The sequence below is a fragment of the Castor canadensis genome, chromosome 12, assembly GCF_047511655.1.
Source record: "Castor canadensis chromosome 12, mCasCan1.hap1v2, whole genome shotgun sequence".
Lineage (NCBI taxonomy): Eukaryota > Metazoa > Chordata > Mammalia > Rodentia > Castoridae > Castor > Castor canadensis.
This window is the reverse complement of record NC_133397.1, coordinates 69111871-69125531: the sequence shown is the minus strand read 5'-3', so window position 1 is coordinate 69125531 and position 13661 is coordinate 69111871. Positions and strand designations below refer to the sequence as shown.

Here is a 13661-nt window from a genome sequence, read left to right as displayed (position 1 = left end):
GCCCCAATATGCTGACCACCAAGACATTACTTGGTCACTCCCATGACGTTTCTTGTCTTGGTTTGTGCACAAAACTCACATGTTCACTGAGGTTCCTGTCTTCAGAGCTCTTTCACTCGCGTTGTCAAGAAATTCTGCAGTCCAAGTTAATTTGAAGATCTGGAAAGTTGTTGCCCTTGGCCAAATCTTGGGGCTGCTGCAATCAGGCAGCAGATACATCTCCCCAGGGAAGGGCTGGTGCCCTTTTTCCTGGATGGAATGTAATATCCTGGATGAGCCTCCAAATTGTTGGAATTAATAACCCTCCAGTGCTGAAAACAGACACACAAGAGACAGAAAATCTTGACAAGTCAATTTTCCCTTGATCAAGAGGGCACAAGCATGTGCTCACTCCCACTAAGAGACACACAAGCACAAAATGGCTCACAGTGGCTCCGCCTTATATCCCTGATGCAGTCATACCTGCCCCTCACCTGGGATTTGTCCAGGTCAAAGTTTCACAATCTCCCTTGATTGGCTAAAAGGCTTGGGGGATGGTTAGGGCATGCAGTTTGGCAGGCAATGGAGTTGTACAGAAAGCAAGGACCCTTTAAACATGCAAGTCACCTAAGATGGTGACCTGAGGAATTTTTAAGCAATCTAAGAGGGTAACAAATACTTTGATAGAAAAGATCATTTTTTTCACAGTAGCATGATTGAAGGCAAAAAGCAAGACTTTATTTCCAAAATAACCAGAGCAAAAAGAGTGAGGGCCATGGTTCAAACAGTAGAACACCTGACTAGCAAGGTACTGAGTTCAAACTCCAGTACCACTGAAAAAAAAAAAAGAACCCTAGCAAACTGAATTCAGTAACACATTAAAAAGTCATATGATCATTGATACCCATCCACTATAAAATAAAATCAATGGGTATCAAAGTGGTCTGGTAGAATACAACATTTCCCTTTCATAAATTTCGTGTCAGTTAGTCTGGGTTTCCACTTTTTGTGTCCCAAAGGAGCATCATGACAGCAAAACCTGTCTCGTCATTGGCACTGAGAAATATCAGTTTGACCTGTATTTTAGTACATTAATTTTTTTTCCTCTATCCTTTCTCTTTCCTACATATCTTTGGATTGATATTCAGTAACACATCATGTGTTGGAATACATTTTTTCATTGTGTGTGGTGAATTTCTCTGGCCTGCAGTGGCTCCCGACTAGGTGGTGATTCTCTGAAGTCTTCTGTTCAAGACTCGTGGTTGTAGTAATTAAGCAGAAGAAAACATCAGAGCATATACTCTTGGTATCAGACTCACCATTTGCTCCTTCTGTTGTGAGTGGTCTCACAGTGAGGAGCAAACACCAGGAAAGTTTATAGGGATCCTACTTCACAGGGATATTGGTAAATAACATGGTTCTATTTCCCCAACCTCTAGGAGTTTGACATGGCCATATTGGCTTTGATCAATGAAATATGACCAGAAGCCATAGTGATGTTTGTGTGCTCTGGGCATGACAATGCCATTTTAATACCCTTTTGAGAGACAGTGCAAGCCCATGACAAGATGGAAACTTTGATCTATGTGGATCTTTGTGGGGTAACAACTAGCTGAGCTTTCCTGCTGACTTATGTTAGGGACAGAGTTTTAGTATTAAACACACATTTTCTCTGTCAAGTGACTGATATGTTGAGATGAATTGTTTCTGCAGTTTATCTTAGCCTGTCCTGACTGAGATATCTTCAGATACTTGACTAAACTTCAGAATGTGTAAAGAATTTCCTGAGTTTCTTAAATTTAAAGAACTAGAGTTGTTTTAATTCTACTGTATCTTCATTTTACTCTATCTTCTTTTCTAATACATTATCTTCTTAGCAAGATTAGAAGGCTTCAAATCTTATTTTTCATGATGTTACAGTGATGAAAGTATGTGATGATTGTCCAGATACAATCTGGTTTCAAATCTCAGATCTACTACTCAACATCTAGGTAAACAGTAATGTTATACTCCTTAGTTTTTTATAAAATGGAGAGAATAAGTATTCTTGCCTCATGGGGTTTCTGCAAGTATTAATGTGTTAACACATATAAAATATTGAGACCATCTTTGTATGGTGACACACAACATAATCTCAGCACTTGGGAAGCTGAAGGAGAAGAGTTTCCAAGCTTGAAATGCATAGCAAGTTGGTAGCCACATTTGGTTTAATAGTGAGACCCTGTCTCAAACAACTAAGTAAATAAATAAATAAGTGAATTGAAATACTGAGATAGGTGGGTATCACAGAGAAAGATTTTACCAAATCCTTTCTATTACATTTTTTATAACCAACAGTCATTAAAATGAGTTTCTTGAACATATTTTGTACAATTTTTGGTTTAATAAATGTATCTTGCTTCTAACTTTATGAAAATATATATATATGCTTATATGTTAATTACAGCTAGAAGAAAGAATGCAGAGAGAGAGAGCATCTTCTAAATATCAGACAACACTCTGTAAGTGTCTATAAGTAGTTCTTCCTTCTGAGATGACTGCACAGGGTCTTCTGGAATTATTGGGAGGCTGCAGGGAATAAGAGAGGCAGCAGAACAGAATTAGGCCTCTTCTTTAGTGCCTTAGTAGCTGTGGCTTAAATCTCGTTTCATTTAACAGTTTCTACCCTTAGCTCCTATACAAAGTACTTGGTCCAAAGGTTGTGGTAGTCCCAACTTTTATATTTAAATATGTGATAGCATCTCAACTCAGCAATATCAAGTTTGTCTTGAAATTCTCCCTCTTATCCCTAACATGAGCATCATTCATCCAAATCACATGGCAGGAGTGATGAAGCATCTTTTCTTTCCCTCTTCATCACACATTTTGATTAAATTAACATCCATCTCTCTCTTGGGTCTTTTTTTCTTTCATTGCTTCCACAAATGTGTTTAGTGTATGTGACCCTCACCTTTCCTGGACAACACTGTAACCTTCTACTTTGTTTACCTGCTTCTAGCCTGGTTCCCTCTTGTGTTCTTCACCTTTTGTGGAATGAAGATTTGATGAGGCTGATATGTTGTTTGATGATCTTGTCAGATCTCCTCCTATGATCTTCCAAGATTTCCTATGTTTTCAGAGGGAAGAATGAAGTATTGCAGTATTTATTTCTTTATTTGAGATAGTGTCTTGCTATATCACTTAGGTTTTCCTTGAATTTGCAATCCTCCTACCTCTGCCTCCTGAGCAGTGGGATCATGAAGTTTTGAATGCATTCATCAAGGGAATGTATAATATTCTTGAATGACTTTCCCTGCTCATTTTGTATCTGTGTCCTCTTGAATTTGTCCTCTCTCACACTTCTAACTTTTGCAAGATAATGCTCTGTGCTATTTATCTAATGAAATCTCATCTTTCAGGTCTCAGATTAAAAAAAAAAATCCTTTCCTTTAGGAACTTCTTTGGCTATTCCTTGTTAATTTCTGTTCTTGGTATTTACCATCTGATTAGATATTTGATGTCTTCAGATATTCCTGAAATATGTCATTCAAAGCCAGGAAAAAAATACTTACTTGGCAGGGGAGATACCATGATCATGAAGGTGGTTTTCCCAGGGTGAGGTTATCCATTGTACTCCTGATGTGCTGACCCCTGCTATTTCCCCAAATGTGGGAAACATGACTGCATAATTTGTGGTAGTGGGAGACTGCACTGTCCCTTGGAAAAAAAGAAGGCCAGGAAAAAAACCCCAGAAGAACATTATATTTAATAACTGCATGGAAACCAGAGAACAATGCAAAAAAAATGGTTGCTTTTTTCTTTGTGTTGCCTAAATCTCAACTGGGTATCTCTGTGTCCTACTCTAAGGTGAGTTGTCCTTCTCTCATAGCACAGCACCATCTTTTATACCCCTGCTCTGCTTTTATCTCTAGAAAGATAAAACAATAGCAGTCTTTGATTTTGCTGTAGTAATTAGTTTTAGGTCTTCTAGAATTTTTCAGAGATAATCATTTGTTAAAGAATCATTGTTCTTCTTCCTTAAATTGCCAAAACTCTGTCTCTATGTCCTTTTTCTTTCTTCTCAATATATCCTCTTACAAGAAAAATCTAACTGGGTGGGGAAAGCAGTATAGATGATATGTGAAAGGAAAAAAGAGGGGAGAAAGAAAACCATCCCATCGTGCTAAATATTTACTTATCCAAGCTGGCATTAGTCTATTTACTTAAAAATAGTTTAAAATAGTTTGAAATACCAACTAGACAACAGAGCAAGAAACTTCCCTAGGTTTTTTTTTTTTTTTAAACACTATATATAGCATACCACAAACAACTACAAGGTTTTGTTGAGTGACATAATACATATGGAATGACTCTCCATCCTCTCTTAAAACATCTTTCCTAATATCAGGTAATAAAAATTATGAACAAACAGCATATCCTATGTCTAAATTAATTTCAGTTTGCAAATTATAACTGTTAAGTGTGGGGAGTGAATTATGAGAAGTCCATGAGAAATTGACATTAAGCACAGCTGTGCCCAGTGATCTACAGGCTGAGTTTGGTGTGGCCCCAGCCACAGAAGAGAATGAGAGGCAAAATGCAGCACAGCTGCTTTTCCTAAGTTGTTTACATTCAGAGAAGTAGGAATGCAGGTTTCTCTTGTTACAATGTCATGTCCCTCCCCAAGAAATGCCACTTCCTTGTTTACCACTGGATATAAAAGATTTGCTGAAGGATTACCCATGGGGGGGTTTTGATGGGGATTGATGGAAGGGTTTATGATGGGGGTTGATTGACTGGTGAGCTGCTATGCTAGAGATTAGAGGAAACATGGGACAATGCAAGTCTGGTGGGACAGTGCAAGTCTGAGCACTGAGACTTTGAGAGAGCTAAAGACAAAACATGGGACAGTGCAAGTTTGAGCACCAAAACTTTAAGAAAGCTAAAGAGAGAACATGGGACAGTGCAAGTTTGAGGGCAAAAGATTTTAAGAGTGATTAAAGGGAACATGGGACAGTACAAGTCTGAGGGCCAAGACTTTAAGAGAGATTAAAGAAAACAGGGGACAGAGTGAGTCTTAGGAAAGAGACTTTAAGGAATAATAAAGAAGCAAGGTTTTAAAGAAAGACTTTAGAAGTAAGGTTTTAAAGATAGAGAAAGAAGCAAGAAGGCTGTTGTACATCTCCATCCAAGCACCTAGTACTCCAGGCTCCAGCTTTGTCTTCTATCATTTGTCCTTTCTGCATCTCCAGTTTCCTCCAGTTAGGTCAGGGAGAACCAGGAGAGTGAGAAAATGCACTATAGTTAGGAGATAAAGAATGCTATTTGTTGCTTTTATATTTCAACATTTACATATTATTTATAATCATTACAGTATGGAAGTTATTTTCCTATGAAAATTTTTTTCCTAATTGTAAGTAGTTCTCTTGTATGTTTGGCTGTACATTGACAAATTTTGATTATTTTTATTATGATTATTACACTCTAGTTTGAGGGTACATTGTATGCTATGATTTGGGGGAATAATAAATTAGGACACAAAATGTGCAGCTTTGTCCTCTCTGACACAGAGTGTTGACTGACTGACAGTTTATTAGGAAATTCTGGCAGAGCTCACCCTGGATCATGAAACTCATGTCACCTGCTTGGCTCAAACATCAAATATACAACTCCAATGTGTAGATATTTATTTGAGTGTGCATGAATGAACAAAGCTCTAAAATTCAGTTTTGTTTAGTTTTATTTTGCTTTTTTTGTAATGTGGCAACCTCTATTTGCATGATGGCAAAACTGGCCATTGCAGTTTTCAGATTCTCCCCAGACCCCCTGCTCCTGAGATGGATGTGATTGACTGTGAGTTTTGTGTCTTATGTGGTAGAATTCTTTGTTTTTTATATTTGGCTTGATTGAGATCTTGTTAAAATAAAATTTTTAAAAATTAGGAAGAATAAAACAAAAAAGATGAAAAGCAATATTAATAATATAAAGTATCTTGTTTTGGCAGGGCTGATATTCAGGAGGCTTGTTTAATTGCAGTTTGCGCTCTCTGTCTTCCTTCTACTTCTGTTTCCTCTTTTGTATGTTTGATAATGACCAGTACTGATTATCACCATTAACACAATAAAAATGCTTTTGTTTTATGAACAATTGTTCATTTTCAAAAAACAAAAAGTCAAAAAAATGATGTTGTCTTTCTAATTTCAGTGCTTTCAGTGGGATTGTTTTTTAACTAAATAATGAAAAATACTTTTTCACATAGTGAGAACAGTAAAATTTAGATATTCTTTCAAGCATTTGTGTGAGTATGGTTAGCAATTTAGAATTTCTATATAATCAGTTTTTCACTCAACTCTTTGTCCATTTAATGAATGTTCATATTTATAGGGACTATGCTTAATAAACAAAGCATTGTTTGTTAAAGATTAATGTATGAAGAATTGATACTCAACTTTTAATATCTTTAAGAAATGTAACTAGAAAAAGTTAAAAATCAAATGGCTTATTATTTAACAGAAAGTAATTTTTACCTGTAGTCTCACTAGCCAGAAACAACCACTGCTAATATCCTTGTGAACATCATACCAAATATGTGTATGCATGTGCAAGTGCAGATGTACTGTCACACAGTCTCAAACAAATCTGCATAATTTGCAGTTACACTTAAGTTTTACGATTGACATCCTTTAGTTTAAACAAATTCTCCCACACAGTGTTAGTATGGAAATTTCTATTATGTGGATATGTCATAATTAATTTCTTATTGTTTGAAGCTTGGAATATCTTTGATGTATTCTTGTCAACAATAATGGTTCAAGGTATCTTGCATGCATTTCAAGGGTGTTTTTTTTTTTTAACAAAAGATCGTTCTCCTCTAAAATTAAGAAAGTGGTTGGGGCTTGGACACATGACTAAAGCCTATAATGTTAGCTATTCAGGAGGTAGAGATCCAGAGCATCATGGTCCAAGGCCAGTCCAGGCAAAAAGTCCGTGAGACTCCATCTCAACCAATGCCTGACTGTTGTGGTATGTGCCTGTCATCCCAGTCACATGGGGAAACTCAAATAGGAGGATCTATAGTTCAAGTCAGCAGAACATAAACTGAGACCCTATCTCAAAACCAACCAGCACAAAAAGGAGTGATAGAGTGGCTCAAGTGGTGGAGACCCTAGTAGCAAGAGCAAAGCACTGAGTTCCAAATAGTAAGTAGTGGCATTTTTTGTGGTAGGAGTGCATACTTGTCAAAAGAGAGTGACATCTTCAGGAAGAAAATGTGTCCCAAGATCAAAGGAAATGAAGCAGGTCAGTTTATCAGTTTGGTCCAACTAAGGTTAAATGTTTCAGATAAATATCAAGGAACTTCAGAATAGAGTAGTTCTCCTTTATCCATGGTTTCAATTCCTTCAGTTACCAGTGTTCAACAAAATAAAGTGAATACAGTGCTCCAGTACAATGAGAGAGAGAGAGAGAGAAAGAAAACTCATATAACTTTTATTACATTACTATACTTTTCTACTTTGTTATTAGTTATTTTTGTTAATTTCCTAGCATGGCTAATGTATAAGTTAAACTTTATCATAGGTAGGCATGTATGTATAGGAAAACACATAGAGTCTATAGGGTTTGATACTATCTACCATTTCAGGCATCCACTGGAGGTCTTAGAACATATCCATGGCAGATAAGGGAGAATGCTTCTAAATCATGTTCTTTGGATTCAACTATTTCCTCTAGTGCTCCTCATGGTCTTGCGGCTGAACCCTAGGAAGTGGGATGCTAGCACAAAATGCATAAGTTATTTTCACTAAAATTCATTGAAATTTTGGGCAATGCAACACTGTTGGCTACTCAAACAGATAGAATATGACCAAGTATAGAAGAAAGACAACATCTGCACTCTTTGGAACACATCATTGTGATGGGACGAGGATGACCCCAGAGCACACAGGGGAGTGCTGGTAATCATCCACATCATACATCAGCCTAGTAGTAGTGCCTGGAGACAGCAGTCATGCCCAAAGACACTCAGCTCACTTTTGGAATCCTGATAAGTATTCTCTCTATTCACACTCACAGAGAGCTAAACACTTACAAGCAAACATGAAAAGACCAAGAGAGAAAGAATACTATCTGCCCCGTGTGGTAGTGGATGCAACTTTAGAATAACTTCTTAAAACTGAAAATATGTTGAAAATGCATTTGTAGTTTGAAGAATAACTGTAAAATGATTATTTGGTTCCAATTACCCAAATTAAGAGATAGACATTATTTTTATCCTAAGGCTTCCTATGAACTGGTCTCATCTCAACTCCCATAGCTAAGCACAACCACAAATTTTGTGTTACCATTTTCTTGCTCCTTTGTAAACACTTTACATATATGTACATGTTCCTAAACATGTTATTTCATTTTACATTAATTTTGCTTGTTTTAAAGTCTCTTATGATATATATTATTCTAGGATATTATTTCTCCTGAAAATTGTTTAAAATTCAGTTATGAGCACATTTTTAACCCAGATCAATGCATGTGTAAGCAACACACTCATTCTTTTCCCATTGAACAGATACTCAAATTGTTTAGTATTTGACTGTTGGTGAATATTGTAATTACTTCATGTTTTTGTTCTTATGGTTCCTGCTCCTGTGGATATTCTTGTACATATCACTCAGTACACATATGTGAGAGCTTTCCCAAAGGCATGTACTCCTGGGATGAAATATATAGAAATACACCTGTGAGCAAAGTTACTAGTTATTTTAGGATGCATATTCAACTTTGCTGTGTAAATGTCTTCTAGAATGGTCATAGTAACTTGTATGCTTAACAGTAGTGTGTAAGTTTTCTTATTTCTTTATTCTTTGCCAATTGTTGGATTGTTGATTTCTTAAAATTTTACCAGTCTAGTGGTAATGTTTTACCAGTCTAGTCTTGTGATGTTTTTTGATTATGAATAACTTTCCTTTTTTATTAGGTTGAAATTTTTTTCCATGTGTTTATGAGCAATATGTATTTCCCTTTCTGTGAAATGTTTTGATCTCTTTTTCTCTATTGACTTGTTATGTTTTTCTCTTACAATCATAGGTATTCTACTTACATTCATTTATCTGTTGCAAATGCTTTCTTCCTGCATTTTTATTCCTTTATTTTTTAATGATGATCAGAATTCTTTATGTTATTGTATATGCATTTATCAATTTTCCTTCATGGCTCATACTTTCTGTGTTTTAAGAAATACTTCCCTATCTGTATGTCATAGTACTTTCTCTAAAAAGAATACATATTCCTAAAAATGTCATTAATCAACTTTTTTTTTTGTTGTGAATTGAGCCCAAATTGAACCCAGGGCCTTGCTAATACTAGGCAAACACTCTAACTACTTAGCAACATTACCAGCCCTTGATGTTTTATTTTCCTGAGCATTTTTCCACCTTATTTAACTGTACAGAATTTTGACATATAAAGTTATCCATAATATCTTTTTATGGATTCTTTATCATTAGAAACATCTATACTTACGTATTCTCTCACTGTTGTTACTACTTTTTGTATGTATATAATCTTTTTCCTTCATAAATTTCAATAAGACTTTTTATCAAGCTTATTATATCTTTCAAGGAACCTACTTTTGAATTTATTGTTTGTTTTATTATAAGTTTGTTCTTTGTTTCACCAACTTTCACCACAAGCCTGTAATCCCAGCACTCAGGATGCTGAGGCAAGAGGGTCAGGAGTTCAAAATCAGTATGGAGTATATGGTCATATCCTCAAGAGAAAAACAAGCAAACAAAAATGAACTCATTAACTTTTGACTTTTACCTTTATCTTCTACTTTCCTTGAACTTATTTTAAAGCAGTTTTTAGAACTATGCACTAGGTGCTTAGTTCACAAATTTTGAAAATTTCCTTTTATATTCAAGACTTTAAGATCATCTTTTTTAAAGAGTATTGATTTATTTTCATACCTTTCTTTTATACATATAACATGGTAATATGTTAGATTTATTCACTCTTTTTCCATGTCACTAACCTCTTGTATTGTCTTTGCTGTATTGTTTTCTGAATATTTCCTCAGACTTATTTATTTGCTAATCTCTGTAAGGTGTTTAATGTGTTTTATTTCTGGAAATTTTATTTTGTTATTTCTCAAACTAACTAACTCATGATTTCTTTTTCTCTGCTGTTATTTTCAAGTTTTGATATTTTCTTTTTATATTAAACATCATTATATAATATTCTAAAAGTGATGATGTTTATCTGAATATATTGTGTCTCTGTTATCTGTTTTGCATTTTTTATTTTGTGTTTCTATTTTCACTCTTTTTTGGGGACTGTTTACTTTAGAATTTTATCTGCAGTATTATTATACTTCAATATGTAGGTTCATATTCAATTTTACTTAATGGAATTAAAGGTTGCTTCTTCCACTCTCCTGAGGCCCTACCTGTCTTTGATTACTATAAACTAAATTTTCCACTAGATATTTTTCAGACTACATAAGTAAGGTGAATGTGGACAAAAAAATTCATCTGAGATTGACATGCATGTTTTTAGTTCTCAGGAGAAATTATTAGTTGTGTATGCTACTAGTGCCAAGTTGAAAAAAAAGCAGTTTTCTTTATTGTATGTTCCTATTTATTGCTGTTTTATTCTTATTCCTCTTCACATGGTAGAGGCAGATAGATTTTTTTCAAGGATGTCCTGTTACATTTCCTAATGTGGCACATCCCTAGGCATTTTCTTCTTTCCATGGTCCATGCAACAGTCAAATCAAACTCAATATATTTATGGTATTAAATAAATTCACAGGGTAACATTTAGCTTTATTTATTTTTTTATTTTTATTTTTTTTATTCATATGTGCATACAATGTTTGGGTCATTTCTCCCCCCCTCCCCCATCCCATCCCTTCCCCCCCACCCCCTTGCTACCTGGCAGAAACTATTCTGCCCTTATCTCTAATTTTGTTGAAGAGAGAGTATTAGCAATAATAGGAAGGACCAAGCGTTTTTGCTAGTTGAGATAAGGATAGCTATACAGGGAGTTGACTCACATTAATTTCTTGTGCATGTGTGTTACCTTCTAGGTTAATTCTTCTTGATCTGACCTTTTCTCTAGTTCCTGGTCCCCTTCTCCTATTGGTCTCAGTTGCTTTAAAGTATCTGCTTTAGTTTCGATGCATTGAGGGCAACAAATGTTATCTAATTTTTTAGGTGTCTTACCTATCCTCATATCTCCCTGGTGTGCTCTCACTTTATCATGTGATCAAAGTCCAATCCCCTTATTGTGTTTCCCCTTGAGGGAGAACATATGATTTTTGGTCTATTGGGCCAGGCTAGCCTCACTCAGAATGATGTTCTCCAATTCCATCCATTTACCGGCAAATGATAACATTTCATTCTTCTTCATGGCTGCATAAAATTCCACTGTGTATGAATACCACATTTTCTTGATCCACTAGTCAGTAGTGGGGCATCTTGGCTGTTTCCATAACTTGGCTATTGTGAATAGTGCTGCAATAAACATGGATGTGCAGGTGCCTCTGGAGTAACCTGTGTCACAGTCTTTTGGGTATATCCTCAAGAATGGTATTGCTGGATGATATGGTAGATCAGTGTTTAACTTTTTAAGTAGCCTCCAAATTTTTTTCCAGAGTGGTTGTACTAGTTTACATTCCCACCAACAGTGTAAGAGGGTTCCTTTTTCCCTGCATCCTCACCAACACCTTTTGTTAGTGAGGTTGCTAATGATGGTTATTCTAACAGGGGTAAAGTGGAATCTTAGTGTGGTTTTAATTTGCATTTCCTTTATTGCTAGAGATGGTGAGCATTTTTTCATGTGAGCTTTTTGGCTATTTGAATTTCTTCTTTTGAGAAAGTTCTGTTTAGTTCACTTGCCCATTTCTTTAATGGTTCATTAATTTTGGGAGAATTTAGTTTTTTAAGTTCCCTATATATTCTGGTTATCAGTCCTTTGTCTGATGTGCAGCTAGCAAATATTTTCTCCCACTCTGTGGGTGTTCTCTTCAGTTTAGAGACCATTTCTTTTGTTGAACAGAAGCTTTTTAGTTTTATGAAGTCCCATTTATACATGCTATCTCTTAGTTGCTGTGCTGCTGGAGTTCCATTGAGAAAGTTCTTACCTATACCTATTAATTCCAGAGTATTTCCTACTCTTTCCTGTATCAACTTTAGAGTTTGTGGTCTGATATTAAGATCCTTGATCCATTTTGAGTTAATATTGGTATAGGGTGATAAACATGGATTTAATTTCAGTTCTTTGCAGACTGCTAACCAGTTTTCCCAGCAGTTTTTGTTGAAGAGGCTGTCTTTTCTCCATTGTATATATTTAGCGCCTTTGTCAAAGACAAGTTGGTTATAGTTGTGTGGCTTCATATCTGGGTCCACTATTCTGTTCCACTGGTCTTCATGTCTGTTTTTGTGCCAGTACCATGCTGTTTTTATTGTTATTGTTTTGTAATATAGTTTGAAGTCAGGTATCGTGATACCTCCAGCATTGTTCTTTTGACTGAGTATTGCCTTGGCAATTCATGACCTCTTGTGTTTCCATATAAATTTAATGGTAGATTTTTCAATCTCTTTATTGAATGTCATTGGAATTTTGATGGGAATTGCATTAAACATGTAGATTACTTTTGGGAGTATAGACATTTTTACTATGTTGATTCTACCAATCCATGAGCATGGGAGATCTCTCCACTTTCTATAGTCTTCCTCAGTCTCTTTCTTCAGAAGTTTGTAGTTTTCCTTGTAGAGGTTGTTCACATCCTTTGTTAGGTTTACACCTTGGTATTTGATTTTTTTTGAGGCTATTGTAGATGGAATTGTTTTCTTATATTCTTTCTCTGTTTGTTCATTATTAGTGTATAGAAATGCTAATGATTTTTCTATGTTGATTTTATATCCTGCTACCTTGCTATAGCTATTGATGGTGTCTAGGAGCTTTTGAGTAGAGTTTTTTGGGTCTTTAAGATATAGGATCATGTCATCTGCAAATAGGGATATTTTGACAGTTTCTTTACCTATTTGTATTCCTTTTATTCCTTCTTCTTGCCTAATTGCTCTGGCTGGGAATTCCAGTACTATGTTGAATAGGAGTGGAGACAGTGGGCATCCTTGTCTAGTTCCTGATATTAAAGGGAATGTTTTCAGTTTTTCTCCTTTAAGTGTAATGCTGGCTGTAGGTTTGTCATATATAGCTTTTATAATTTTGAGGTACTTTCCTTCTATTCGTAGTTTTCTTAGAGCTTTTATCATGAAATGGTGTTGGATCTTATCAAAGGCCTTTTCTACATCTATTGAGATGATCAAGTGGTTTTTGTCTTTGCTCTGTTAATGTGGTTTATTACATTTATTGATTTTCGTATGTTGAACCACCCCTGCATTCCTGGGATGAACTCTACTTGGTCGTGGTGAATGATCTTTTTGATGTGTTTTTGAATTCATTTTGCCATTATTTTATTGAGGATTTTTGCATCAATGTTCATTAAGGAGATTGGCCTATAGTATCTTTGCCTGTTTTGGGGATAAGTGCAATACTGGCTTCATAAAATATGTTAGGCAGTTTTCCTTCCCTTTCTATTTCTTGGAACAGTTTAAGGAGGGTTGGTGTAAGTTCTTCTTTAAAGGTCTGATAAAATTCAGCGGAGAATCCATCGGGTCCTGGACTTTTCTTTTTGAGGAGAT

The 13661-nt window shown here is 35.5% G+C and overlaps 1 non-coding gene across 1 annotated transcript; it reads left to right on the top strand.

Annotated features, from left to right (window-relative positions):
• Positions 1 to 3522: 3522 nt before the first annotated feature.
• Positions 3523 to 3679, top strand: LOC141415113 (U1 spliceosomal RNA). Its single transcript, XR_012440139.1, has one exon. It is a non-coding gene; the product is annotated as a U1 spliceosomal RNA (small nuclear RNA).
• The last annotated feature ends 9982 nt before the right edge of the window (positions 3680 to 13661 follow it).